This window comes from Electrona antarctica (assembly GCF_951216825.1).
Source record: "Electrona antarctica genome assembly, chromosome: 24".
In the NCBI taxonomy this organism is placed as follows: Eukaryota; Metazoa; Chordata; class Actinopteri; order Myctophiformes; family Myctophidae; genus Electrona; species Electrona antarctica.
The window spans coordinates 4,589,180-4,601,805 of record NC_136803.1 but is presented as its reverse complement, the minus strand read 5'-3'; the positions used below and the strand labels follow the sequence as shown (position 1 = coordinate 4,601,805).

Sequence of the window (12,626 nt, the reverse complement as noted above, 5' to 3'; positions counted from 1 at the left end):
TGACAAGAAAATCCTTCAGTATTTTCTTAAAATGCCTTTTACCCAGGGCCGGATCTACCATAGGGCACTTTGGGCACGTGCCCAGGGGCCCTTGGCCACCAGGGGCCTCAAAAAAAAAAAAAAAAAAAAAAGTTTTTTTTTTTTTTATTTTTTTTTATTTTTTTTAGCTCCACATAAAATTTCCCTGAAATAAATGGTGTCTGGGGGGGGTAGGCGACCGGAAATAGGCTAATATAACGGCATAAAACTGCCCCAAAACGGCTCCAAAACCGCAAACATTTTGCGCGCGCGTGAAGGGGGGGCCCTTCGAGCTTCAGTGCCCAGGGGCCCTCAGAGGTGTTAATCCGGCCCTGCTTTTACCCATCATTTCTGTGATGCATACTGGTAGAGAGTTCCGGAAAGTTATTGCCCTGTACATTAAGTATACCTGGAAGCTGTTGTTGTATGATAATGGGGAGGGGTTAGGGTGATGATGCAATAATGGGGAGGGGTTAGGGTGATGATGATGCATCGAGATTGGAGATTCTGACTTTCAATTGTACGTACATTTTTGTTTTGATTGTATCGTTCCACTTTGTTGCGTTGGCAACGTAAACGTATGCGTTCTCATACCAATACATTTGAATTGAATTGTTAGGGGAGGGGTTAGGGTAATGATGTCACTAAAGGGGTGTATTTTGATTGGGCCTTTTGACTCAAAGGCTTTCAGCTTTCAGGAAGAAACCAAGAATACACAGTCAGGGAAGACATATTTAAATATTCTAACCACACCTGGGGCTCTATTATAGAGTAATGTTAACTCCATAGACGCATACAAAACAGTAGCCCCTCTCGGGACCCTCTGTAAAGTTTGTTTACACTAGACTTTACATAGGGTCCCTTCCCATTGGTCCCAAGCTAAATGGTATACAGACGGACTTAACTTCGGAAACGTCCATGCTGCGCTGTTTGAGTGGTCGTGATATGTTTCAAAAGAAGCATGTGTCTGCTAACGGAAACCTCAACGAATTTTCCTTTTGGCGCAGAAGCCGTTAAGTATTTTTAATCTTTGCTTGACCGTTTTGGCAGCTCTGAAATTCTCTCTTCCTTCCTTCCTTGACTTCCTTATTGACATCCCATTGTACCGCCTCCAGCACCAGGTTGGCTAGCTGCGCGTCCCTACGTTCCTGCCTCTGATCTGCTCTGTCGCAGCTAGCCAGTTCCGGTGCTGGAGGTTTCCGTTGTCTCCTATAGCAGACGCATGCTTCTTTTGAAACATATCACGACCACTCAAACAGCGCAGCACGGACGTTTCCGAAGTTAAGTCCGTCTGTATACCATTTAGCCTGGGACCAATGGGAAGGGACCCTATGTAAAGTCTAGTGTAAACAAACTTTACAGAGGGTCCCGAGAGGGGCTAACAAAACAGATCACTGGCTGCACTCCATCTTTATATTTAATATAATTTTTGGGGGTTGATATTTACACACTAATCTTTAAACGAACATGGAGGATTTACTGTGTAGAAATGAGGGTCTGGGATAGTAATCACATGTTTTGCTGAATGTCATTGAGATAATTAGATAATAAGATATTAGTTAAGGATAATTTTTGCATTAATTTGGTGTGTTCCTGCCAAGGACACCGCGTTGTCTGAGATGTGACCTTTGCCTGGTGGTATTTGGAGTTGTTTGAGCCGAGTTAAATCACCTGGACACACAAGCCAGATGGATGTCACAAAAAACACTTTTAAGTCATGTCAACGTGGGCCAACGTATGCAGACACAGCATTTGTTGTGCGTGCGTGAGAGTGTGCCTAAAATGAGTGATCCCTATCGTCATTACACTTCCCAATCATCATTACACATCCCTCAAAAACCAAAGCAAAAATAAGAAGAATAGAAGAAAGATTGTGTGTGCGTGCAGCCGTGCATGCATGCTTTATTTCTTTACTATTACATAATAATAGTCTGCCTTTCATCCACCCACCCATTTTTTGTAATCAGTAGTGCACTTGAAATCTCTCGTTGGGAGTTCATGAAACCTTGCTTTTACTGTGCACACTACAGTCCGGTGTCCTGTCCATAGTACCACTACAGTCCGGTGTCCTGTCCATAGTACCAGTTTAGAAGGGCCTACAGTCCGGTGTCCTGTCCATAGTACCAGTTGAGAAGGGCCTACAGTCCGGTGTCCTGTCCATAGTACCAGTTGAGAAGGTGTCCTGTCCATAGTACCAGTTGAGAAGGGCGTCAAACCGCTCTTCGAAAAACAAAGCCCTTCCAGGCCTGACCACCGGCAATTAAGACTGGCAGCCACATATCTGTAAGCAAATGACACGGTCCGTACCTCCTCGCATGCCTCCTCTCCGAAACCCGCTTTGTTTATCGAGCTCTGGAGTTGCCCATCTGGAACCGGTCAGGGAGGGGGAAAAATGCACACACACTACTGAGGACTGAGGAGAAATGGAAATGTGATTATTTGTTCAAAGCTATGCATGGAGTGAGTGATAGAAGACTTGTGGCTCATCACCAAGCAAGCATGAGGGCTGTCTGTGGTTGTAAATGTTGGCAAAGACATGCGGCTGAACCGGCATCCGCTGTGGGGCGCGTAGCCTTGGTCAAAGGAGGGGGATTATCGTCTTGTAAAGCAGTGGTTCTCAACCTTTTCAGGCTGCCCCCCCCCAAAAACAAATCATGATTTGAACTGGGGATCCCCAGTGACGAGCACTTGGAATTGTAGGGAGTTGACGCATCTTACTTTTCCATATAATTCAAATAAGGTTGTAAAAATCTTCAAAAATGTTTCAAACCCTTTCGAATTTCTCAAAATATAAGTAATCTTCTCAAGAGGAACACAACTGTTCATTTTGTTTGCCTCTTTCTTATACTATTTGGCAATGTGGCCAATGTTTGACCAGTCCTTATAGTACGCATATATTTGTTTCTTAAAAGTCCTTAAATTGTTGAACATGTAAACCCTGATGTAAACTGCAGCTGAAGCCACATGGTTTACGAGACGAAACCGCTTTAAGCCCAGTTGCTTTGTCGGTGTCACGACACAGTGGTGTCACACAACAAAAGTCCCATCGTCTGGAATTATCCCTCAAGGAGATTCTGTTGTTCTGTTTCACACAGCATGGCATGCACAGTGCAGTACAGTACTGAGTGGCCCTGCCTGTCGCCCAGAAGCTTAAAATCACCCAGACCAGGGTTTGAATCAATACGTGAAATACATTGTTTTACATTAGACTGATTTTTCTGTGTAATGCATAGAGATGTGCCGTTTGAGAACTTCACATGTCCTGCCATTGGCAATTCAGTAGATTGTCAGTGCATTTTCAGAACATTGTTGGTGAGAATGGGGGGCATATTAGCCAAGGTGTTATATGTTAGTTCTATTCAGATCCCCTGAATACATAAGAGTTCCTCTGCTGGACACTTTTTTTCAGTAGTAAAGCAGTAGAATTAACGAGGCTAATCAGTGAATAATACCTGCATTTTCAGAAAACCTTCAGGAAAATATCAGGAAAGCGTGAAGAGTTGGAATGGCACATCTGTATATAAAGCAGATGAACCTCATTAACCGTAGCTAGCACCCCTAGCCTGATCAGGCTAATTAACCCATGTTGACCTGAGATCAGATTCTAAAAATGTCTTCTACATCCTGACAGTTTTCTGAAAAAGCTATGTTTCCATGTCAGTCGTTCTTCGATTTTTCAAAAATAGCAGACCTACAAGCTCGTAGGTCTGCCACCGAGTGGTGCGCTAACAGTTCATTAAGTATGCCTGGTTTGCCTGATGGATGGTGATCCACCTGAACTGAAGCTGCACCCTCAGCTGAAGTTGTATGATAAAGGGGGAGGGGTTAGGGGAGGGACTGATAATGTGATGTCACTATATTACTGTTTATTTCATTGGCCCGTTTGACTGTCAAGGGTTCAGCCTCCATGAAGAAACCCTAAATACAAAGTTAATACGCCATTGCACATAAAATCGACTCCAGGGTGTCTAATGAAGTACTGTCACCTCATAGACACATGAAAAACTGGAAAAATACAAAAATTGTGGCACTCCATCTTTAATGTACAGTACATGTTGTGCCCATGGTCCGTCCACCTTTAAGATTAACGTCTTGCTTGTGCATCTTCCTCTCGTTTGAAAGTGTCTGTGGCATATTTTAACTTGTATTGATACAAATAGTTTTGACAGTTTAAATCTGCGCGCAGGAGTCTCGACAAAGCAACAACACCACTCCTGTATCCTGTCACCCCTTCACAATAAAGTCCCTTTGCCTCCCATTGCTGCACATTTTACCCAGGAAATAGGTGTAAGTTGTAACTTAACGGCGTGAGAGAGAGGAAAGGAACCGAGAGAGACGGGGTAAGAGAGGGGGGGCCTCCAGTGATACTAAACACTCTGCAGTGGACTCGAACCACTCGACACCACAGTGGGGGGCAGGTTTTAGAGCCAAACTAAATTTGGTTTGGCGATCGAGCCCTCCCAAACCAAACCTTCTCCGGCTCATAGTGTATAGTGTAGCCTGCATTGGGCTTTACAGCAATGATTGCTATCAAAATATAGAGCATTAGGTTCAACCTTCACTGCAGCTGATAACTTGCAGATAACTTATGTAAATATGGAACATGAAAAGGGCATATATCAACTACTGTATGAGTCAAAGACAGCGTTAACATTATCACGCACCACTGGTTATTGCCATTTTTAACCCATTTTGGGCGGGAACCCCTTTTGGTGTTAGCATTATGTTATGCTTTAGCTATTGAAAAATAGCAGATCTACAAGCTCATAGCGCGCCACCGAGTGGCGCGCTACGAGCTTGTAGATCTGCTATTTTTGAAAAATCGACATATCTCAGGTCAAAATGGGCTAAATTACTCACCTTTTCATTTACACAATGGCACACTTTTTAGTTTTTATTGCTATTTTTCCTGTTTCGGTTTACTGAAAAGTGTATGGTGAAAAATGGCGATGCAGTGATGCCTTCAGATTGACTATACTGTAGGTTCTATGTGGGGGCGGCAGTGGCTCAGGGGTTAGAGTGACCGGATAGGAACCACAAGGTTCCCAGTTCAAACCTGGGCTAGCTCCCCCAGAGTGTCGAAGTATCCTAATTGCTCCCGATGTGCAGGTTCGTGCCTTGCATGGTTTCCTCTGGCATCGGTGTGTGAATGTGTGTGAATGGGTGAATGAATGTAATGCACAATCTCTGTAAAACGCCTTAGATAAAGGCACTATATAAATGCAGCATTTGCCATTTTATGCATTAATAACCCATAAGACCTGAGACTAGATTATACAAAATGTCTTCTAAAAACAGTTTTCTGAAAAACCTATGTTTCTATGTCAGTGGTTCTTTTTCATGTCAATAAGCCCTAGATTTATATGTATTTGGTCGCCAAGCTCCATCTCAAAATATTTTGTTCCAGGAACCTCCCCAGAAGCAAAGATTTGAGTTAAAAACGTTCGCTGTGAAAGAATGTCTACAAGTGTGAGAACACTGCCAGACGCTCTGTCCAGCTTCTTAAATGAGCTGTGTGATTCACGGCGGGGTCCTGTCTGGTAAATGAAATAGGATGTGTTTTTGTCTGGTTTCTCTCAGCAACCAAGCAGAAAGCCCCGATTTATACGTTTTTTTTGTAGGACGGCGTGTGTCGTGGACTGAAAATAGCAGATCTATAAGCTCGCAACGTGCCCCTTCAGCGACACGGTGTGAGCTTGTAGATCTGCTATTTTCCATCCTATGATGAGCGTAAATTCGGCATTTAAGAGTCTGACGTATCCTTGGAGGACGGGACGGGGGAAAGAACACGGCAAGTATTTCAAAGAGCCGATTCAGCCTCCTTTGTTTGTCATGTCCCGGCTCGTTGCTTTTATCAAAACCGCCTGATGTCCCTGCCAAGCATGTGCTTTGATTTTTCAGTGGCGTTGTGAGAATGCGAGGGATTTCTGACTGTGGAAAAGTCCAATATTTGACTTTTGAGTATAACATTGTATGACATGGCTGCCATGGGTCTGGTTCAGTATAATGTCAGCGCAGGTAGTGGATTATGGAGTTTGGAGGGTCCTAATGATTGATAGGTTTTCATAAACGGCATTGGGCACTGGCTGTTGGGAACACAGACTCACATTTTCTTAGCTGCTTGTAATGCAGTATAGTAGGCCATAGATGGGCAACTGGTGGCCCGCGGGCCACATGCGGCCCCCACCATCACTTAATGCGGCCCTCAGGTTAATATCCGATTTTAGCTGTTACAATTACAAACATGCAAACATGACCCGCATTAATTACTTGAGTCTATATATCTAGCTTAATTAGTAGTATTACAATGTTATTGTCTTTTTTATGTCCAATGTATTTGTTCATAAAGTTAACATAAAAAGGGACTTTTCAGGATTCCAATTCAGAAATAGCAAAAAAGAATCAGGATTTCAATTCAAATATAGCAAAAGAAAAGCTGATCTACAAGCTATCAGCTATTTTTTCTACCAGTAAATATGCTATATGCAGCTATTTTTTGCGAAGTAATATTATGCCCAATGTGGTTCTCTGGAGTGAGTGTGGAAATATAGGCCTAGTGGCCCTCTCCATTGTCAAAGTTGCCCACCCCTGTGGTAGGCTATAACATGCTATAACATGTTTGGTTTGTAGTGACCTTGTTTTAATTAGTTTGAAGTTTGATAATCAATGCCTACATACTACAAAGTAGATCATTTCAACTGGAGTATGCAGATTGCTCTTGAATATCAGACCATTTCTATGATTTATGCAAATGCTGTTTTGAAGTGAAGTTTGTCACAGTTTGAAGGACAAACCCTTTCCATTCTCATCGTTACAAGCCACCTGTGGCCTCCAACACTGAGACTCACTTCCAAGAAGTGGATAATAATAGGATTTTGCCGTGTATAAAATATATTTTAATGGCAGCATCTGTGAAACTTCTCGTCTACTGTTCCTAACCCCAAACTGAATCTTTTCCTATGTAAGTCGAACTTTTCAAAATCTTTTTTAAACTATACTATTCTACTCTACATGTTGCCCTCACAAGTATAGTAATACACGTACGTACACATGCACGTACACACACAAAACAAGTAAACGTGTGTCTTGGGAAAACTGTATCAAGGCCAAGTTTGTGTCTGGTTGGGGATGGCAACTCTGTGTTACAAACCCCAGCCTCCCGAGAAACGCCATGGAGCCTCACTGCCTGCCATTCAGCCTGGCTTTTCTTCTTCTTCTTTGCACAGGGACTGCTGGACAGCAGCGAACGCCTGGCTGGATCCCTAGCCGTGCCGTGTCAGAGCCCTCGCTCATGCCTCGAGCAAGTCCCGGAGGAGCAGTGACCCGACGCCAGGGGAAATAGAGGACGCCAGAAACTTGAGGCAAGCCAACACAGGGCTTGGCTCATCATCGAACTAGACAAAGGGAACCGCAGAGGCCTTCAGCTTGCAGCGAGGAAAGGCCTCTAAAGGTGATTTAAGTTTATTTTTGCTTTTTGGGAGGTAAGTTATTGATGTGCATCGGGATTGGGTCAATATTTTTTCTTTCAACAACCAGTCAGTGTATAGTCAATATACATTTGAATAGAATCAGAGTTCTAATTTCCAACTTGCTAGTTTCTTGCTTAGGTTGAGAATCTTCTGAATCTTCTTATATACACAGTTTTTCACCAGCTGTATAATTAGTGGGTTTGATCATACAAGCAGGGGAAAACCTTCTGATGGCAACAAATGAATGCATAAGATCTGTTTACTTTATCACTAATTCAGAAAGAGAGGCAAAACAAGGCTATTGCTTGTTTTCTGGGCTTGTATACTTCCAGCTCTCAATCAGAATATTATATTTGATCTCTTTGACATCTTTTTTCAGTTTTTAGAGCAACAAATACCACCGCAGAGGAAAACATACATTCAACCATCAGCGTTTATTTTCACACCCTGATTCTGGCAGCGTCTCGCCAGCCTCTTTAGCACCGACATGTTTAAAGGATTAAGTCTCCCTGCGAGAGCACTCTGCGGTCTAAACCAAACGGAACGGCGGCACTCTCCGGGGCCCCTAATTGTTCATTTATGATCCGTGGCGTGCACCGAAAATAACAGATCTACAAGCTCACAATGCGTCGCGTCTGCGACACGCTGTGAGCTTGTAGATCTGCTTTTTCCCCCCCGGCACACGACACAAGTGTGCAATTGTTACATCTCATTTAGCAGCATGGGCTCCAATGCATAACTCCCAAGGAAATGTGACTACTGTACAGTCAAGGCTGCTGTTTGGATGGATGTACAGTACAGTACAGTAGTGTGAATGAGGAATGCAGACATTCATTATTTTTTTCTTTCTTCTGTGGGCTTGACTCCTGACGGTAAAGGAGGGGCTTGTGTGCAGTGGTGGAAAGTAACTAAGTACATTTACTTAAGTACAATTTTGAGGTATTTGTACTGTACTTGAGTATTTCCAATTTCCAACACTTTTACTTCTACTGCACTACATCTCAGATCCAGATATTGTACTTTTACTCCACTACATTTATTTGACAGTTACTTTGTAAATTACATTTCAGCCATTTGAAAATAGCCGATCTACAAGCTCACATCTACAGCTCTACGCATTGTGAGCTTGTAGATGTGCTATTTTCTGTATTTTTACTTTTGAAAACTTGTGAAATGGGATATTCTGCACAATGAGTATCATTTCCTGATTAATTCTCAACTCAAACTGGAAGTCTGGGACATGGAAGCTGCAAAATATTTTTGTATGGCCACTGTGAACTACTGGGGAACAATCCTTGAGAGATCATCCTGGCTGGCAACTTTGTGTGATGCGTGTGTGCCCCCTTGTGGTGGAAATATTGTGCTACAGATTTCAGCTTTTCTAGTTCTGGCTGGAAAGGAAGGCAGTGACCTCCAGTGTTGGATGGCCACAGTTTATACACTAGTACCCACCCACACCGCACATGGGGCAGAACAGAGACACGTATAGACACATTCAGAGACAGATCCCCTGGTCGCAGCCAACGTATTTCCTGTAGGCGGAGATAAGATATCGGCATGGTACACTGTCAGCTCTTCTACTACATTGAATAGGCCTATCTCACAGCCCCCTTTCCACGCCCACTTCCGGTAGATAGTGGTGTCATTTAACACAAGTAAGACGCGCGAACGCGGGAAGCGAACGCAGCTCGTAAATTGCAAAAACAACAATTAGAATAAATTACGTAATTTTGTAAGGTTTTTTTTAAGTTCTCTTTGTTTTGTATTTTTTAAGATTTTTTTTAAGTTAAGTTTTTTTTTAAGTTACGTTTTTTTAAAGTTTTTCCTTTTAAAGTTTTTCCTTTTAAAGTTTTTTTTAAGTTAATAATAATAATAATAATAGAGCTGGCAAAACTGTCAGACAGTAAGCTAAGAAAATAACAAAAATAATAATAATAATAATAATAATGAGTTAAGTAAAAAAGAAGAGTAACAGAAAACTCAAACCTCATACATTATTATTAATTGTCAATATGGTCCGTTGCAGCGTGACGATATGGAAGTATTGCCATCAAGCTGCACCAAACCACACCACACTAGCTACACCACTAGGTGGAGAATCGATAAATGGTCATATACAGTTTGCACATTGAGTTTGTGTATGGAATGATAAGACTCAGACCCTCTATAGACTGCTTCTTTGTAATATTTATACATTACTTACTAATAATTGCATTTGTATATATTTAAATGTATTTATTTATTTGGTTTTTACTAATACTTATTTCTAACTAGGATACTCTGATGTTTTATGTTCAGACAGGATCCGGATTTCCTCAAGGATGGAGTTAACAGGTCGACTCCTTTCTCTCCCACGGGTGAAGGGAACGATGCAGTAACTGCACATGTCTACACAAAAAATCGATTCGAATTAGAATCGCGATTCCCGTTATGCACGATTCAAAATCGATTCATAATTTCCAAAAATCTTTTTTTCTGGTTACAGTTACAGGAGTTTTTACTACATGGTGTTTGTGATATGAAATGTAAGCTCACCCTAATCACAGTAAACATCATGTCTTCAGTCATTTTCAAGTTACTGTAGTGAGTCACTTCAGTTGGCTGGAGTAGATTGTGATGAAATCCTATATGTATTGAATCGAGAAGCATTTTGAAATCGTTTTGAATCTGGAAAAAAAATGCTTTTGAATTTGTTTTAATTTTGAATCGAATCGTGACCCCAAGAATCTGAATCGAATCGAATTGTGCGACACCCAAAGATTCACAGCCCTATTGTATATCCCTTCTTCTGTAGTATGGACCAGGCTATCTCGGTGTCATTGACTGCCATAAGTTTCAAAGCATATTTTCCTTGCGTTCCCCAGCTCTGAATCTTCAGACGGATTGGCGTGTTTGTCCGTGCTCCTCTCATTGTCAACAGGAGATTTATTAATAGACTGTCCTTTCACAAAGTCTTCAAACCTTGGATCCGTGAATTTGTCCACACTCCTGTTCTGTCTTAATCCAATACTATTAGATGACTTACAGCAATAATGGTCTTGTATACAGCGTATGTGTAACCGTTTATGTGAGTTGTGAAGCAAAGGTCTAAGATTCCTAATGTATTAATTCCATATTAATAGCTTGTCCTTTCAACGTAGTTGTGATTGTTGGCTATCATTCACGACTAATCTCCCAACCGCTAATTACCAGTGTTTTTTTGGCGCTTTCTGATATCTGCACCGCTCTCACTGAAAACAATGCATTTAAAACTCCAGCTTGTCACTCTTGAGCGCTGCATGGGTCACGTGACCAGTGCTGTTTTCTATCCCCCCCCCCCATCCCCCTACTCCCACAATGACTCAATATGCATTTTTTGTATGCACACCAGGGTGGACACTGTCCCAATACTGGTGGCTGCGTGCAGTAGTTTGATACCAAATGTAGGGAGATGGCAAATATCCAATGAGGTGTGCACAGATTGTTTTTCCGTTGTTTTGCCAATGGGTACCCAGATTGCTTATTGGGTTTAGAGGACAGGCGTCACAGGCGGGTGCAGAGTCAGGCTCTCAGTGAACAGTCTATGGAAACAGTCTGCAGTGAACAGTCTATGGAAACAGTCTGCAGTGAACACACAACTCACAAGGGTTTTCTTAGATTTGTTTTGTTTTTAATTTTCCGCAGCAGCAGGATTTTTCTTTATATATATTCTTTTTATAACTATATTTATTTACTGATTTATCAACATCAAAAAAATCTAATTGTGTGAATAATTCCCGGTAGTATGAATAAGCGCTCGTGCTGTGTCAAACTGTCAAAATAGCGAAAAATATCTGTCATGACGTATGTGTCCTAGACAGAGGACACACACACACACACACACACACACACACACACACACACACACACACACACACACACACACACCGATGCGCTGGGCTGCCTCCGTGACCTTCTGCAAAGCTTTTTGGTTGAGGTCAGTCCAGTTCCCACAGTGATGCAACCAGCTTCAAAATGTTCTCACTTTCTGTCATTTTAATCACCGTTTCGATATTTCGTTTGCACACAAGAATAAAATAGCATACCCTGGGTATTCTATTCATAATCATGATGACATGAAAGATAACCACAAAATTCAAATCATCACAAAAACTTATAAAGACATGTACAAGTTGGGGGAAAAAGGAAGGGGGTTATGAAGAGGTGGGGGGGGGGGGGGGTAGTCACTTGACCTAATGGAGAAGCGATCATTTCCTCTCCCTTTTACCTGCTGACAGGTGGATGTTCAGGCCTGTTACATGATGCCAGGCCAGCTGCCAACGTACTTTCCTTTTAGGGATAGGAATGTGTTGAACTTTAACTTTAACCCATTTTGGGGCGGGAACCCCTTTTGGTGTTTTAAACATTGTTATAATTTAACTATTGAAAAATAGCAGATCTACAAATAGCTTGTAGGTCTGCTATTTTTGAAAAGTCGTGAAAATGTGGCACAAATCTTTGAATATATATTTCAGAGTGAACATTTTTAACTAAAATATTGGCTTCTGAGGGGTCCCTGGAACTACATATTTTGAGATGGGGGTCTGTGGCCCAATAGAGATAATTCTGGGGGTCCTTGACATGAAAGAGGTTGAGCACCACTGACATAGAAACATGGTTTTCAGAAAAATGTTAGGATTTAGAAGCCTTTTTTTTTAATCGACCATCGAAAATGGGTTAAAGAACGAGTCAACTACGGTATCAACAACATACTGAGGGTTTGAGATTTGCCACCAGAGTGTAGTTGCTGTGGGGTGGAAATTAACCTTGTATGTCCAAAACTTTTCAGGCAATCTGGGAACCCATTTTCAAAAAAATAAAATAAAATAATATATATATTTTTTAAGCTCAAGCTGTCTTGAGAGATTACTTTTCAGGGAATTTAGAAAAGCATGAGCTCTGTAGAAAAGCGTAAGCTCTAATTCATTTCATTGGTTAAATATTTATAAAACCCCAGACACAGTTATAACCACTTTCAAAATGTTTCAAGCTCACAATATACGTCGACTTACGGCACATAATGTGTTTGCGTAAAACTCTTGTACAACGAAGTAGGTTATTAATGGCAGAAAAACAAGAGCTTGCAACAGAAACTCAGGGAAAACAGAAATGACCTTACGG

General features: G+C 41.7%; 1 protein-coding gene across 1 annotated transcript in view; it reads left to right on the top strand.

The window, feature by feature from the left end:
• The window catches only part of LOC306917012 (uncharacterized protein), a 40,610-nt gene that overhangs the window by 18,086 nt on the left and 9,898 nt on the right, over positions 1-12,626 (top strand). The window contains exon 2 of the mRNA XM_079495131.1: positions 7,245-7,468. The gene's annotated coding sequence lies outside the window, so the exon portion shown is untranslated. The remainder of the gene's footprint in view (positions 1-7,244; positions 7,469-12,626) is intronic.